We start from the raw sequence: 18781 nt of genomic DNA on the forward strand, positions 1-18781 counted from the left end.
TCAATTTCAACTTTATTTTTTCAATTTTTCCTATATTTCTTTTAACAATTTGTTCAGAGTAATGTGTTTGGAAGTAAAACGAAACTGAAACCACATAAATTTCTTTGATTTGTTTACAGTTCAGCACCGTTGTGCTATGAAGCTCTGTCTCCCACCACCATCTCCGTCGCCGTCTGTCATACCCCAAAATTTGCCCTCCTATATTCAATCAAAGGTTCCTCTATGCATCTTCAATGGCTCAAAGTTCAAGGGACTGTTCAAAACAACACTCTCCTAATCGAGGGTCTCTCAAAGCTAGGGTTTGCACTTTATCAAAGGATTTTTGAATTTCTAAGGCCTCAAATGGATCTTAAAATGTCTCATATGTCTTAATGTATCTCCATAAGCTTTAATCCCAAGGATTTACCGTTCAATGGCTCAGATGACCAATAATCGACTGTGTTGACCTAAAAATCAACTATAGTCAAAATACAGTCAAACTTCAAGATTTTTGGTCAACATCAAGTATGTGAGATTATATCCATCATTTGATCAAATTTTGATCATGATCCATTAATAAAAACTCAGAAATGAACAAATGAAAAGGTTCAAATTAGGGTTTTTTATAAGAGAAAGTCAACTCAACTTTGACCGGTCATAACTCTCGCACGGTTTGTCAGAATTTCTCCAACCAAAGCCTATTCTCAAGGAAATTTCATCCTCTACAACTTGGATGTTGGGCCCAAGATCAAGAAATGCACCTTTTAGGAGATATGGACAAAAACATCACAGGTCCCTTTTAAAAGTCAATAAAAACACCTTTTGAGTCAAAGCTCATAACTTGAGCATAGAAGCTTCAATCGAGATGAAACAAAAAGGGTCACTTAGAGGACACTCTGGGCTTTCTAAAATGATAAAGAACACCTCCATAGGGTTAAAATTGAGAGAAATACGCATGGTTAAAGTTGAGCAATTTTCAAGGGAGGCATGAAACTCTAATTGACCAAAACATGGTTTTTAGACTAATGGGCCTAGAATTCTGATTTCAAATGTGACCATGGCCCATAAAAGGACTCTTGAACCTTTTATTTTATTTTTATTACATTTGTGTTGTTTAATTGAATTTTTATTCATTTTAACATTTATAAATTATATAAAGATGGAATAAAATGGTTTTAAATCAAGGATTGATTTTCCAATTAAGTTTCAATCATCCAATCATCATAATATTGATCAAAATTTCGTGGAAGAGGATTGGAAATAGAAAAGAACCAAAATAGAAAGTCTAGGTGCAAAATTCAATCAAATTCTTAATCATCAAGTGTAATATTTGGTTGGATTTTTCTTCACATTTGCAACCCTAAAATCTACCATATATATATAGTTGGTATTGTGGCAGCCATGAGGAGGTTTTTTGGGAGGACGAAAATTAGGGGAGGAAACTAGGGTTTCAAAAGAAGGAAAATATTCAAGAATAAGGGAAAATCGTGGTATCCTTCTCTACAAGTATCAAAGCATTTCACACGTTCTAATTGGTCCAGGAGGTCACCAGCAGCCTATTCCACGCATCATTCAAGGCTATTCACGTCCGGAACCACCATACCTATTCTCATGGTTTGCAAATTCTTTTCAAAAACTCAAACTTTTGACTCATGCTATTTTAATTGATTCAATGCATCCATAAGTGTTCATGATGATGTTTGGAGATATTTAGACCCATCGTTTACGAGCTTTTGTGCAGGAATGGTGAAACGCCATTGTTAGGGCAAGAAAAAGGAAAGCTTGCGTTTTAATTCTTGCAGGTTTTGCTACGGATGCTTAGGGCTTTTGTCTAACGCGAAATCTTTGAGTTTTAATTCTTGCAGGTTTTGCTACGGAAAAATTGTGGTAGAAACGAGGCTAATCCGTAGCAAAATAGTTGTGTTGTTTTCGTTTGCAGGCTGAAGGAAGAAGACAACACAAGTGACAGCGCATCAGTGGCCGGTCAATCTTCTTGACCCTCTCTCCCCACGTGCCGCTCCTTGGGTGGATAGTCAAAAAGTCTCCCCACTTATCTCATTCATGATTGGCCATGCCAAAGGCTACTTGGGCCCACGAGTGGCGGTTTGTGGATCCAGAAAAGAAAGAAAGCACGCTTCTTTATCCAATGAATGAGAGATAATGTCACCAAACAAATACAGCGCAGCTGGCAAGGGGATTTTAATACAACCTCAACATCCTGGGTTCGATCCCCAGGTTTCTATGTATTTTTATTCATGAATAACATGCTTCTTGATCCAGCGCTCATGACCCAAAACTGGACTATCATGCACCCCACGCATCAGCCAATAGATCTGCTTCAGTTAAGATTTAACGCTCCTCAATCTGCAGGCCTACCATACTCCTTCCAAGGCTCACAACACAAGATCCAAGCCAGGTTTCTTTACAATTTCATTTATTTATTTGTTGTTTTTTTTTTCTATTTTTAAATAATAAATTTGTATATAATTCAATTAATTTATTTTAATTATTTAATAAATTAGGATTAGGTTAGGATTAGGATTTAGGATTTCTCCCAATTTATTCAATTATCTCGACTATTCGATTTAATTGTTTTAATTAATTTAGTTTAATTATATAAATCATAAAAACCCTAGATATATCCAGTCAATTAAGGTTTGTCCAATCCCATTGACTGTTTGCCAAAAATATTAATTCTCATCAATTTTCTCTTCGATCCGATTATATCTAATAGTCGCGTTGGTGATAAATAAAAATGCACTTTATTTTGCTAAATGGTTTTAACCAAATCTATTGGTTACGATGATTAGCATTTCCTTTTGTCAAAATTCGTTATTATTTGTAAATCGAATCTATCGATTATGAGGAGTAACGATAATTAAAATACGCACATTTGCTATTCGTGATAATCGAATCTATCGGTTATAGTGGTTAGCAATCCTCCCTTTAATCCGTTAGCCGTATTAATCAAACCTATTGATTATCGCAACTAATGGTAACAAATTAAATCAGGGTTGTACGCCCAAATCTCTAAATACACTAAACCACGATACTACGGATTTTCATCCTTTTCAATCAGGCAATTCAAAATACCTTTCAAACCACAAATTCAAAACAGCGATAGGCAATTCAAAAAAGCCTTCAAACCTCCATAGTCTATTCTAAGGCGTACAATCCTGTGCCCCGAACTACGTAGACTCTGATCCTCCATAATGAGGTACGTAGGCACTTGGCAACAAGGCGAGTCCCCCTCTTCCAAACTCTAATCATGTTCAAATAATTAGCCTTTAACTCTTATTACTCTCTGTCACCTTTCTTTATAAGCCTTACCATAGACCTTTATCTTTGAGATGTTAGCCTTTAGGAAAGGGTTGAGGGTGCCTAACACCTTCCCTCGACCTGAATATAGTATCTTACCTTGATCTCTTAACTGCATAGGTTTCCTATTCGCCCTTCAGAATAGGTGGCGACTCTAAAAGCTTAATTTTTAGGGCAGGTTGCTACAGCTGGCGACTCTGCTGGGGACAACTTAATAGTGAATACTATGCTCCTATAGGTTTTGGCAGGGTTTAGGTTTGGCGCATTTTAGGGTTTGGCAAACTTGCCATTTTCAGGGTTTGGGGAAGGTTCATCTTTATAATAAATATTTTATTTATTTGTTTTGTTTTTTGTCATTGGTTTTTTTTATTGAATGTTTTATTTAAAATGTTTGATTATATATTATATGCATTGCTGGTTTTTTGTATGTTGCGTTAAACCCTAAGTGTGGGAGTTAACTTTGAGATCAGGGGGGAATCGAATCGCCTACGAGTCTCATTGATAACTCCACTCGGAGTGGGTTGAGTATTCGGAAATGTCCAAAACGAGGCTTGACTTTGTTGAGGGCAGGACTGGATACTTGGCTGATCTCTCCGAGAACCTACCCCAAAAATTCGAACCTCATGGATAAAATGAGTTGTTCTAAAATCCAAAGAAACAAAAGGTCTCGGAGGCTACGAACGACCCCATGAGACCTTCTAGAACCCCCCCATAAAAAGGTTGGCTCCCTAAAGCCGCTACGTTGAACCTATGAACCTAGGACTTTTGGGCTTATGTGCTTATTATATGTTTGCAATTTATATGCTTCGAGTATCTATGCGTTTCAATTTTGCAGGTACCCCTACGTATTCCCTAGCCTATAGGGATCCTATTCTTAAAATCGTGTCCTTCGTATGAAGGACACCTTTGTTAGCATACGTCGATTGGCCTCTCGATGGCCATGAGATCCAGTGACTGTCTCGAACGGTCACCCCATGCTTACTCCTACGTACTCCTTAGCCTATAGGGATTCTCTTTTTTCGTCCATTTGTCTTTACAAACGACACGTCCTTCCCCTGAAGGACGTCCTCATTAACGCACGTCGATTGGCCTCTCGATGGCCATGAGAGCTGGTAACTGTCTTGAACGGTCAACCCGTGCTTGCTCCTGCACACCCTCTAACTTGTAGGATTTGGATTTCCATCTGTACATCCTTCATTCCCTAGCATGTAGGGATTTCTTTTCATCCGATATCGTCCTTAGATAGGTTGCGTTCCGCATAGAGAACCTTCCCACCAAGGACAACTTCATTGGTACACGTTGATTGGCCTCTCGATGGCCATGAGACTTGGTAACTTTCTTGAACGGTCACCAGCCACTACCTTCTGCATACTCCCTAATCTAAGGGATTTCCATTGGCGTGTCATAACATTTATCCTACAAAGATTCCACGAGGGTCCAATGTCGCCTCTAAGGTTATCCCTAGGATCACATGTCACCCGTCTGCATTGCATGCAAGGGGTTATAATACAAGGAGTCTTGTGCATACGCATGCATTTGCATTTTCATGCATCCATACATTTACATTGACATTTACATTTGCATTCATATCTTCGCCCGCACCCACACTTACCGTGCTAGCCGATTTCCTGAGACTCGTGGAGAAAAACTAAAGAGGAGAAAGAAGGAGGATAAACAATTAAGAATGATCTTAAGGAAAAGAGGACGCCTTTCACCATGCCAGCCACATGCCCACGCCTTGTCGTAACAGGATTGTGAATGCAACAAAGGTTATTATCGAGCAAGGATTAGTTCAACAACGAAGTTCCCTCATAGATACACTCAAGGGGTATCTAGTCATAAGGGGGTTCATCTACGAACATAGCAAACTTACAAGGACGCTCTACGATAACCTGAGGGCAAGGATTAATCCAACTAGGGCAATACCCGGAACAAAAATGCGTGACTACGATGGAGGGAATGCGACATATGCTAACTCCATACCAAGGGGCAAAAAGGCCATAGGTTTTTCTATCAATCTACAAACTTTGAAGGCTGCAAAGGGTGTGGTGCTATCCTTAGAAAAAAAAGGCAAAAGAGGTTCAGTCAAAGGAAACTCATGAAGTTCCGATACGACGAAAACCCACCGCTTACAATTATTTCCGACAGGTTTGACGTGCCCAAGGAGAATTCGAGATTACCCTTTTACTTCTACAAGTCTAGGAACTAAGGAGTAAAACAAAGTTGACGGATTCACAAAGGAGATTGCCCTTAGGATTAATAGGTTTATCTTTCAAGTTGTATTTCCTACGATCACAAAATGCTATTTGATGTAAAACGTTGTACCTTTCGAATAGTAATTCAATAAAATAATCATGCATGTTTTGAAATCAATTCTTTCGCTCCGCTTTTGCATTACTACGACTTTCCATTTCAAATTATCTTTCAAATTATCACCCCCGATCATTAACAAACTTGAGGGAGAATGACGAATACAAATAACTAAGTCCAGCTAAATATATGCTTTCAAGGTAAGACCGAACCGACGATGTACAGGCATTGTTTCAAATCCCTAAACAGTGGAGGTATAAGGATGTTAATCCCTCGTCACCCCCTAGAGCCAGAAGTTGGAGTTTGCTTCTACTTTTCAAATAAACCTTGATTTTAACCAGGGGTAGGGTAGATTTCAATTAATTCAATGGTGTATTTTGGTTGTCAAGAGAATCAGTTAATCCAAGCAAGGATTCAAGCAAAGGTTCAAGCATATCTTCTTCCTCGCGTTCATCCGAGATTGAGGAAGCAATGGAGATAACATTCACAATATCTTCTTCCTCATTACATCATTCAAGATCGAGGAAGTGTCAAAGGTGAAGCTTACAAATCAAAATCGACATGGCAGTCACAACATTCAATATCCAAGGATCAAATCTCAAAAGGAGCTTTCAAAAGAAAAACGCCCGCTAAGTCAAAATGGAGAATTTCAGAAAAAACAAAGATGACTTAGGCAAAAATTAGGGCATCCCGATGGATCAAACTCAAAGGAATTGGTTCATGCAAAAATAAGGGATAAAAACAAAGCAAAAGCAAAACACAAAGTACAATCTTGTGACTGCTAAATCATCGAAGCTTCTCATCTATGCGTAGATCTTTACAACACTTTTACCATCAATGCTTGGATCTCTACTAAGGCTTCTGCCCAACATTAAAACTGAAACGATTCTCTTACAAACAAAGCATATCCATTGGATTAGGCGAACTTTAGGATCTAGAGAACATCAAGGAGAAAGGGATGGGTTAAATAAAATTTTGAGCCTTATATCCATTGTTTTTTAAAACATGAACCAAGCCAAGTTACAACATTTAAAAGTCCTAATTGAGGCAAGGTTAACCATGAAAGCATATTAAGCAGGATTCTGTTATACTGACTCCTATGTTTGTTAAAACTATTTCTAACCACTACGCTTCTTCAAGCATTCATTTCTAAAACATCCAGTCCTAATTCATAACGGACTTCGATTTCAAAACTTGCATACACATAGCATTGGGGTTACTTCTCAAAGGGTACAACGCCATCTACGAACATGCACTTAGCATCGAGGAGATCTCGAAATGGGTTAATCAAAGGCGATCATTTCTAATAAAGACTCTGGAATGGGGGAACCACATCTAGGGGGTTCTCCTAAACAGGGGCAAAATTTCAAGGATCACAGGGGCATGCAATCAAACATCCAATTAACTGGGGGCATTCATCCTAAAGGTTCAATCGACTTGGGGCACCTCTCGAAGCAATAACAATCAGGGGCATGTCAAGCATGGGATAAATTCAAAAGGATAGAACACCATGGATAACCCTCCATATCCTGGAGATCAAGGGCACACCCTTCAATCTAAACGGCGAAGCATCCGACAAGGTTATTTCTCAAGGCATTTCCTTCATGGCTTGGAGATCATAGGCATCTTTTTCCACTAAACATTGGGGCATGGAGTATCAAACCCATAAGGTGAACAATTCAAAGGTTAAAGGTGTGGAGAGCCCCGAAAGGTTAAAGACGTGGAGTATTTCAAAAAGCCTAACTGAGGCAAGGCCCACAGCATAAGGAAAAGGCATTCTCACACATTACAACATCGAGCAAATCTTTCTCCTGACTACGATCTTCAAAAACATGTATCGGGAAGTCGCGCTAGCATCACACCCCACCTTATCAAACAAACCTACAACTCCAGCGAGCTATATACACTTTGGTTATCAACAACCTATCATTGGAGCATCATGCAAATACATACAAATCACGCATCGCATACATTGGTCGATACAGTACACAGAACCTTTTTAGGTAGTCTTCTTTAAGACAAATCCTACGATCCTTTCTAGGAACCCTTTTTAGGTAGTCTTCTTTAAGACGAATTATCGCCATTTCCAAAAACCTCTTTAGGTAGTCTTTTTCAAGACATTCTTTTCTACGAACCTTTTCAGGTAGTCTTCTCTAAGAAAATCATCGTCATTTCCAAGAACCTTTTTAGGTAGTCTTCTTTAAGACAAATCCTACGATCCTTTCTAGGAACCTCTTCAGGTAGTCTTCTTCAAGACATTCCTTTTTCTAAAGTCCCTTTTCAGGTAGTCTTCTTCAAGACATTCCCTTTTCTAAGTTCCTTTTCAGGTAGTCTTCTTCAATACATTCCTTTTCTAAGCACCTTTTGAGGTAGCCTTCTTCGAGACATTCTTGTTCTAAGTACCTTTTGAGGTAGTCTTCTTCGAGACATTCTTATTCTAAGTACCTTTTTAGGTAGTCTTTTTCAAAACAATTTGGCATCCTTTTCAGTCTTCTTTAAGACATTCTACGAACCTTTCTGGGTGGTCTCTTCTAAGACATTCCTCATTCCTTGCTAAGAACCTTTTTAGGTAGTCCTTCTAAGACATCTTTCAGCCTTTTCAAGTAGTCGTCTTTAAAGACATTCCTCATTCTTCGCTAAGAACCTCTTCAGGTAGCCGTATTTAAGACAAATATTCATATCCATTCCAGAAACCTTTTCAGGTAGTCTTATAGAAGACATCACTTTGTTCCACTCGTTACACCAATCAAAACATCCAAGTCATCATAAATCATTGTCATGCATTAATCATGTCGCTTCACTCCAACATCAAACCATGCATATCATCTGGTACATTCATATACTATAAAAACCCAATTTTCATTTACAAATCCAAAATCCTTACAAAGTCCAGTTCTCGTCCTGGCAAATCATTACAAAGTCCAGTTCTCGTCCTGGAAAACTATCAAATCCAGTTCCCGTCTAACTGTTACATTAAATCCAGTTCCTGTCTGGTAGTCAGTTCCCGTCTGACTATTACATCAAAATTCAAATTATACTACAAAAGCCTAGTTTCCAACCCTCGTGTTGTGATTGGTGTATTTTCCGACCCACGTGTCGTGAGATTTCCAACCCTCGTGTTGTGACAGGTGTGTTTTCCGACCCTCGAGTCATGAGTCTCCAAACAGGTGAATCTTTTTCATACAGGTGAACTCGTCCGAACTAGGATAAGTAATCCTAATGGTGCAGGTGAGCTCGTCAAAACTATGACAAGTAATCCAAATGGTGCAGGTGAACTCGTCCGAACCAGGACAAGTAATCCTAACGGTGCAGGTGAGCTTGTCAAAACTATGACAAGTAATCCAAATGGTGCAGGTGAAATTTGTCCGAACCAGGGCAAATGATCCAAATGGTGCAGGTGAAATTTGTCCGAACCAGGGCAAATGATCCAAATGGTGCAGGTGAAATTTGTCCGAACCAGGGTAAATGATCCAAATGGTGCAGGTGAAATTTGTCCGAGCCAGGGCAAATGATCCAAATGGTGCAGGTGAAATTTGTCCGAACAAGGGCAGATGATCCAAATGGTGCAGGTGAGCTTGTCAGAACTATGACAAGTAATCCTATTGGTGCAGGTGAGCTTGCTAGAAACTATAGCAAGTGATCCTATTGGGGTTCAAAAAAAAAAAGAAAAAAAAACTACGGAAACTTACTAGAACTATAGTAAGTGGGGTTCACAAACTACTAAAGCTTGCTAGCGCTATAGCAGGTGATCCTTTTGGGTTTATCACGTTAGTCCCTCGGCAGTGATCTTCTTCAAAATTTCAAGCAAGGTTATATTTTTCTTTTCCAAAGTTACTAACTTTAACTAACAATCATGCATCATCCAACTAACATACTTCATTCATACATAATGCACATACACACATCGCTCTCATTTATTTTGAGAAGCTTACTGCATTATACATCGCATGCATCATACCATTGCATAAAATTCAGGTTGCCTCTTTAGGCCGTGCTACGATCAAAGCACCTGGTTTCTTTCGAAAGCATCTACTTCACAGTAAAAAAGAAGAAGAGAAGAGAGAGAAAGAATGGTATTCACCTTGGATGGCATCTTTAAAGCCCATCTCCCACTTAACTTCTTCCCAACAAATGCAAATTTCGGGGCATTCACAGTGTCCAATCATCTTCTACCTTTAGATCACGATAGGCAGACGTGCCTATCTAATTCTTCAGGTTTAAGAAGATTGAACAGGGGCAGCTGTCATACCCCAAAATTTGCCCTCCTATATTCAATCAAAGGTTCCTCTATGCATCTTCAATGGCTCAAAGTTCAAGGGACTGTTCAAAACAACACTCTCCTAATCGAGGGTCTCTCAAAGCTAGGGTTTGCACTTTATCAAAGGATTTTTGAATTTCTAAGGCCTCAAATGGATCTTAAAATGTCTCATATGTCTTAATGTATCTCCATAAGCTTTAATCCCAAGGATTTCCCGTTCAATGGCTCAGAAGACCAATAATCGACGGTGTTGACCTAAAAATCAACTATAGTCAAAATACAGTCAAACTTCAAGATTTTTGGTCAACATCAAGTATGTGAGATTATATCCATCATTTGATCAAATTTTGATCATGATCCATTAATAAAAACTCAGAAATGAACAAATGAAAAGGTTCAAATTAGGGTTTTTTATAAGAGAAAGTCAACTCAACTTTGACCGGTCATAACTCTCGCATGGTTTGTCAGAAATTCTCCAACCAAAGCCTATTCTCAAGGAAATTTCATCCTCTACAACTTGGATGTTGGGCCCAAGATCAAGAAATGCACCTTTTAGGAGATATGGACAAAAACATCACAGGTCCCTTTTAAAAATCAATAAAAACACCTTTTGAGTCAAAGCTCATAACTTGAGCATAGAAGCTTCAATCGAGATGAAACAAAAAGGGTCACTTAGAGGACACTCTGGGCTTTCTAAAATGATAAAGAATACCTCCATAGGGTTAAAATTGAGAGAAATACGCATGGTTAAAGTTGAGCAATTTTCAAGAGAGGCATGAAACTCTAATTGACCAAAACATGGTTTTTAGACTAATGGGCCTAGAATTCTGATTTCAAATGTGACCATGGCCCATAAAAGGACTCTTGAACCTTTTATTTTATTTTTATTACATTTGTTTTGTTTAATTGAATTTTTATTCATTTTAACATTTATAAATTATATAAAGATGGAATAAAATGGTTTTAAATCAAGGATTGATTTTCCAATTAAGTTTCAATCATCCAATCATCATAATATTGATCAAAATTTCGTGGAAGAGGATTGGAAATAGAAAAGAAACAAAATAGAAAGTTTAGGTGCAAAATTCAATCAAATTCTTAATCATCAAGTGTAATATTTGGTTGGATTTTTCTTCACATTCGCAACCCTAAAATCTATCATATATATAGTTGGTATTGTGGCAGCCATGAGGAGGTTTTTTGGGAGGACGAAAATTAGGGGAGGAAACTAGGGTTTCAAAAGAAGGAAAATATTCAAGAACAAGGGAAAATCGTGGTATCCTTCTCTACAAGTATCAAAGCATTTCACACGTTCTAATTGGTCCAGGAGGTCACCAGCAGCCTATTCCACGCATCATTCAAGGCTATTCACGTCCGGAACCACCATACCTATTCTCACGATTTGCAAATTCTTTTCAAAAACTCAAACTTTTGACTCATGCTATTTTAATTGATTCAATGCATCCATAAGTGTTCATGATGATGTTTGGAGATATTTAGACCCATCGTTTACGAGCTTTTGTGCAAGAATGGTGAAACGCCATTGTTAGGGCAAGAAAAAGGAAAGCTTGCGTTTTCATGGTTGCAAGAGGTTTCAATCCGAAACGGTCCCTCTAATAAGATCGTGGGACCTTAAATACGAGATCTGGATGCTTAGGGCTTTTGTCTAACGCGAAATCTTTGAGTTTTAATTCTTGCAGGTTTTGCTACGGAAAAATTGTGGTAGAAACGAGGCTAATCCGTAGCAAAATAGTTGTGTTGTTTTCGTTTGCAGGCTGAAGGAAGAAGACAACACAAGTGGCAGCGCATCAGTGGCCGGTCAATCTTCTTGATCCTCTCTCCCCACGTGCCGCTCCTTGGGTGGATAGTCAAAAAGTCTCCCCACTTATCTCATTCATGATTGGCCATGCCAAAGGCTACTGGGGCCCACGAGTGGCGGTTTGTGGATCCAGAAAAGAAAGAAAGCACGCTTCTTTATCCAATGAATGAGAGATAATGTCACCAAACAAATACAGCGCAGCTGGCAAGGGGATTTTAATACAACCTCAACATCCTGGGTTCGATCCCCAGGTTTCTATGTATTTTTTTTCATGAATAACATGCTTCTTGATCCAGCGCTCATGACCCAAAACTGGACTATCATGCACCCCACGCATCAGCCAATAGATCTGCTTCAGTTAAGATCTAACGCTCCTCAATCTGCAGGCCTACCATACTCCTTCCAAGGCTCACAACACAAGATCCAAGCCAGGTTTCTTTACCATTTCATTTATTTATTTGTTGGTTTTTTATCTATTTTTAAATAATAAATTTGTATATAATTCAATTAATTTATTTTAATTATTTAATAAATTAGGATTAGGTTAGGATTAGGATTTAGGATTTCTCCCGATTTATTCAATTATCTCGACTATTCGATTTAATTGTTTTAATTAATTTAGTTTAATTATATAAATCATAAAAACCCTAGATATATCCAGTCAATTAAGGTTTGTCCAATCCCATTGACTGTTTGCCAAAAATATTAATTCTCATCAATTTTCTCTTCGATCCGATTATATCTAATAGTCGCGTTGGTGAGAAATAAAAATGCACTTTATTTTGCTAAATGGTTTTAACCAAATCTATTGGTTACGATGATTAGCATTTCCTTTTGTCAAAATTCGTTATTATTTGTAAATCGAATCTATCGATTATGAGGAGTAACGATAATTAAAATACGCACATTTGCTATTCGTGATAATCGAATCTATCGGTTATAGTGGTTAGCAATCCTCCCTTTAATCCGTTAGCCGTATTAATCAAACCTATTGATTATCGCAACTAATGGTAACAAATTAAATCAGGGTTGTACGCCCAAATCTCTAAATACACTAAACCACGATACTACGGATTTTCATCCTTTTCAATCAGGCAATTCAAAATACCTTTCAAACCACAAATTCAAAACTGCGATAGGCAATTCAAAAAAGCCTTCGAACCTCCATAGTCAATTCTAAGGCGTACAATCCTGTGCCCCGAACTACGTAGATTCTGATCCTCCATAAGGAGGTACGTAGGCACTTGGCAACAAGGCGAGTCCCCCTCTTCCAAACTCTAATCATGTTCAAATAATTAGACTTTAACTCTTATTACTCTCTGTCACCTTTCTTTATAAGCCTTACCATAGACCTTTATCTTTGAGATGTTAGCCTTTAGGAAAGGGTTGAGGGTGCCTAACACCTTCCCTCGACCTGAATATAGTATCTTACCTTGATCTCTTAACTGCGTAGGTTTCCTATTCGCCCTTCAGAATAGGTGGCGACTCTAAAAGCTTAATTTTTAGGGCAGGTTGCTACACCGTCGTTACAATCATCTCAGATTAGATAATAATTAAGGTTAGTTGTTGTTGATTTATAATAACATTTATGGTTTGTGATTAAAGGTAGAGTTTTTTTTAAATGATTTAAGGTTGTTGATCATGTTTATTTACATACTTTAGGTTCAGATCTTGAAAGCTAACTATTTAGAATCAAGATAATTTTTGTACTTTAAGTTAACTATTTTGAATCTGGAGATACAGTTGTAAATGTTTCAGAAGAAAGCCTAATGTCTTATATGTATATACTTGTTTTGTTTCAGGTTTGGGTGGAAATGGTTCTACCATATTCTTCTTAATCTTTGCAATATTAATTTGGTATTGTGTCAAAATTTTAGGTTTTTTATTGATTTTTATGTATGAATGTGTATTAACTATATATACTGATATTGATTGTTGTTATTCTGATTGTTGAAGCATAGATTCCATTAAAGTTGGTCTGTTTGGGGCCTCAGTTGTTGAGGTAAATAATCTGTAACTGCCTAAACAGAGATTTAACTGTCTAAATAGAGATTTATAATGACTCATAATTTTAATGAAAATAGATTTTCATTGTTGTTATTCATTATTAAAATAGATTTTTATCTTGTGATTATGGTTTCTGTTAATTGTGATTTGATAAATTATTCTCTTTCTTTTAGGTGTTTATGTATCATGTTAATATTATCACGTTAATAGAATGTATTAATAATTTTTATGCTTGTTAATTCTTATAGTCCTTATAGTAATTTTTCTACCATTTTTTCTACAGTTGAATATAATGGATTTCTCATAACCTATTTGAAAGAATCATATCTTCAAGGGGATGAATTCATGAGAAACATTTTCCATGACAGGTAATTACTTATGTTTTTTGTTTTATTTTAGTGACTTATAATTTTTTTTAATTTTTGCTGATAAATTATTCTCTTTTTTATATGTTAACTAATGATTTATGAAATTTATGAGTTTTATTGTTATTGAGTGAAATCAAATATTATTCATTTATTCAATATTAATTTATCATTGATAGACTTGTATTTATTTTGACAAAATCATTAATAGAATATATTTTATAATTATTAGTAACGATGAGTTTGTTTAACTTTTGAATTTTATTATTAATTTTGTCATTTACTCTATCAATTTATTATTAATTTATTATTAATATGATTGTTTTTTTCAAAATGATTAACAAAATTCTTATTAAATTGTTTATACAAAAGTTTTGTTTAACATTTAATTTTGTTCATTACTGATTTATCATTTTTGTTATATTATAATTTGTTTAAATTTTTTATGATAGGAATGTGTATTGCAAGAATCAGTGGGAAGAAGTATGTACAGAGTCCATTTTATCCCACGATAGGATTGATTTCAAATTTGAATGTCAAGTTGTAATAAGTTTATTGTAATAATATTTTTGTGTTTTTACTAGGTTTTTTTAATGTTTTAATTAAAATAATTTAGTTAACATTAAGTTTTATCATCATTTTAAATAATTTTAATTTTAATGAAAAATTAAATATAACAATTCAATTTTTGAACATTATAATTGAAGATAATTTAATTATAAATTTTAAAATGGGAACACTGATTTTTGTTGGGCTAGAACTGCAAACGGGCCTAATAATTGAGTTAATTAACCTGAAAAAATAAAGAAATTTCATTCACTTTGTTTTTGGGCTTAAGAATTAAATTGACCCAGTAATTTGTTAACCGAAAAAAACCGACGTTGCAAACCGAACCGTTCTAAACCGAACCCAAAAATACCCAATAGAGAAACGGTCGGAATTTGGGCCTTACTATCTCACCCGTGGATTGGTTCGGTTCAGCGTTTTAGGCCCGAAACCGAACCAAACCGAACCGTTGTCCACCCTTAACTTTAGTAATGCATTCCATCTATCGAACGTACCAACCTTAGACACACTTTTCCATTTGAGTGATAAAATAATACTTACGCTTTTCACCAACTGCTTCCTTCAAGAAACTCAATAATCATATTCCTATACCATTGAATTTCAACTATCTGACTCCTCTCAAGTCACACCAGCAATTATCCAACATGTTACACTCCGCTTTTGCTGCACTATTCTGATTACTCATTACAATCATCATCACCAATTAGATTTCTTAGTTTTATCCAATTCTGACTCTCTTTACGCATTCGTTTAAAATCCTCTTTTTACCATACATGGTACTAATTTACCACTTAGCAATACTTTCACGCACTCAAAACAAATTCCTGAGTTACTACATCTATTAAAACATTCTAAGCATCGGAATAAGTACAAACAAAGTAATTATAATCACACTCATCAGCCTTAATATACCATCACTTAAAAAATAGCTCAAACTGAGTCCCATTACTCTCTAAGAATTAAATCAACTTCGTCCTTCATAGAGTATAATTCCTCATTATATCTGGAATCTACAATAACACCTTAACAACGTCACAAAATTATTATGGCATCATATAATATCAACTCATCGTCTTAACTTGGCCAAATACATACTCGTTAACTACATACAACCACAATAACATGTTCGTCATCTCGACAATTATTCAAAAGAGTTCAAATTCTTCGACACAACATCCTTACATCCACTAGATTCTAAATCCAACATATAGATCAATACATATTCTCTATGTATGCTCCTGATATATTAATTCCTCACTGCCCACGAGTAATACTCATAACACTACTCCATATCATACTTTCGTTGTGCGACTCTGATTATTTGTCTTAAGTCATCGTCCAATATGTTGCACTCTTTCATATTCACTTCTTCATAAGTCCACACAACATAGTGTGTGATTATTCTCACGGTTTAATATCCATCACATCTTATACCATTAAGGCAACAAACAAGTTCATCCCATCTATATGATTCCGTCTACTATCAACAAGAGATTAAGGGTGATCAAGTCCTCAATTTGTCAATAGATAGCCGACAACCATATGTAAGCATAAACCGTTGTTACTACATAATAGTGTCCTTTCCGAGTTTGCACTCAAACTCATTAACATCGTCATAGCCCAATAATTCACCTTGAGTCTTCACAACTCGCACACTTCCCTCTCATTGAATCTTGTCGGTGAGACACCAATGTCCAAACATTATACACAATCCGCTTCATAGTCACTTAGCATCACACACTTGTTAAGTACTTCCAAACTTCATAATCACTAATATACTCGTACATTACTATTCATCTCGTTCCAAATCAAAATCCTCATCTTAACAAAAGACCGCGACAACATTCATAACTCGTGGTTTTACTCTAAATCCTATGACATCTTTCGCGTCCAAGTATCATTCCACTCGAAATCTCAACAAAGTCTTCCTCACATCAATAGTTGTCAGAAATTCCCTACAATTCTTCTTTCATACATGTCGTTGCTTTGGCATCATAAATACGACTTCAACCGTTCTAAAGTTTATTTCACCTTTACTACTAATTCACTTCTCACTAAAATCCATCAGCACTCAAATCATCTTTATTACCGAACATCTCATCAACTTATTCATCAACAACATGTTCTACTCAACTTCGTTTCAAACAATCGCGGTAGTAGGCATTCCGATTCAACAAGTTTCACGCTTCCTTAACCGACTTCAGAATCTCTCCTCATAGGATCACTCTACTGTATTTATAACTCTCCCATAGGGTAGAACATAATTTCACCTCTTCGTAGGTTCAAACGGCACATTAATCCGACACTCGGAACTCAAGATATGAATTTTCCAACGTCATCCGAAATGCAACATCGACATCATGCAACGACACTCTATACGATATCTCCAAAACCCCTCAAATGGTACACTTAATTATTAAAATTTCTCCTCAATAAACCTTTAATTATTCCTTCAATCCGTTCAACTCCGACGCTGACATCCCGTGCAGTACCAACAAACAAGTCTAGTTCTAAGAACAAGTGTAATCGGAACTTCAACTCTTTCCAACATCATCCTGTCAAAATTAAATATGTTACAGCTGCTGCAACTATTTTTATAACAAATTTCATCTCGTTAGCTTTCCGAAGCTTCAAATGAAACTCAAATCGGATGTCCAGAACTCCAGTTATGAATTTTCGAAGTTTCATAACGATTTAGCAATTTTCCTGCGTTTTGCTTACGAAAATTTCGCTCCAAAACTCATCTCATCCTCTTCAAATCAATCACATTCCAAACAGCCCTTTATCATATTTCTTTGCTCACAAACTTCTTATAACTTGAGCGACACATTCCTTCGCCGAAGTTCGATTTCTGAAACATCACGACAGCAATCCTCTTTGCAAACTTGCAACTGAACCTCTTCCGAGAAGCAAGGCTTCTCCTCTACTTCGCTCAAACCAATTCCTGCAACAAAACAACCAAGTATCGACAGTGATTCACTCACATGTCGCATACCAAGGGATAATACGCCGATAGTATTCAACTGTCGCGCAACTCAACTGACAAGACAATTGGCCGGACGGACCGACCTGCTTTGATACCACTATTGTAACACCCTTCTAAACCCCGCGACATTTAAATAAAAATTCAGAGTAAACATGAAAATAAGGGTGCCACAATTCAAGAAAACAATTTATTATAACTCACTTGCCATGCTTCACTAATGAACAATCATCAATTTAATAAAATCATGTTTCTACACAGCGGAATATTCATCATACGAATAAGCATAACATCATCTATGCAATATCCCACAAAATTAATACAATAACAACACAATAGAGTATCATCATAGAATCTAAACTAGCGTTCCCCAGTGTTACAATATCAGAGCATGACACCGACGCTATACTTAAACAAACTAGCCTATGAGCTATCCTCACCGAAGCCAAAAGCCGCTACTCTCCAATCTGAAAATGTCAACAGTAAGGGTGAGTCTCATTCACAATTAACAAATGTTATTGAGTCATAAATAATAACACATCATAGTTACATTATTCACCTAATTGTATCATATACAGATATTCAGACAAGTTTCAATCATCACAACAACCAACACATCTTCAATATTCATAACACTGGAAAACATCCAATCATGTTATAAGAATCATGCATATGAATGCAACTGACATTATGCATGTGGTACCAACATCATCAATGAGAATAACCCATCGACCGATCCAACATCATCAAGATACGGCCCTGCCAGAACAAATTCCACACAATGGGAATTATGCCTTTCACTGAATCCACAACGTCATTTGGATTCAGCCCTCATCACATGATTATGAATGAATGCAAACATATATGAAACATACTTATACCATCGTTAAGTCTATGAGTAACATCATCCAATACTCAACCATCATCATCATCATCATCATCATCAAAGTATGTTTATATACATTAGCATCATTCAAATACAATCAATCATCATTATACAATTCTCAACAATCATCACATAATAATGTTTTTCAAAACACATCTTATATTGTCACATTTCATCATATATGTCAATAATACATCATCCATCCAATAAACAAGATATTCATATCATACTCAAATCATTATAAAAACTATCTCATAAGCTTCATCATACCAACAAACAAATCATCACA

This window comes from Vicia villosa, unplaced genomic scaffold (genome assembly GCF_029867415.1).
Source record: "Vicia villosa cultivar HV-30 ecotype Madison, WI unplaced genomic scaffold, Vvil1.0 ctg.001263F_1_1, whole genome shotgun sequence".
Classification (NCBI taxonomy): domain Eukaryota; kingdom Viridiplantae; phylum Streptophyta; class Magnoliopsida; order Fabales; family Fabaceae; genus Vicia; species Vicia villosa.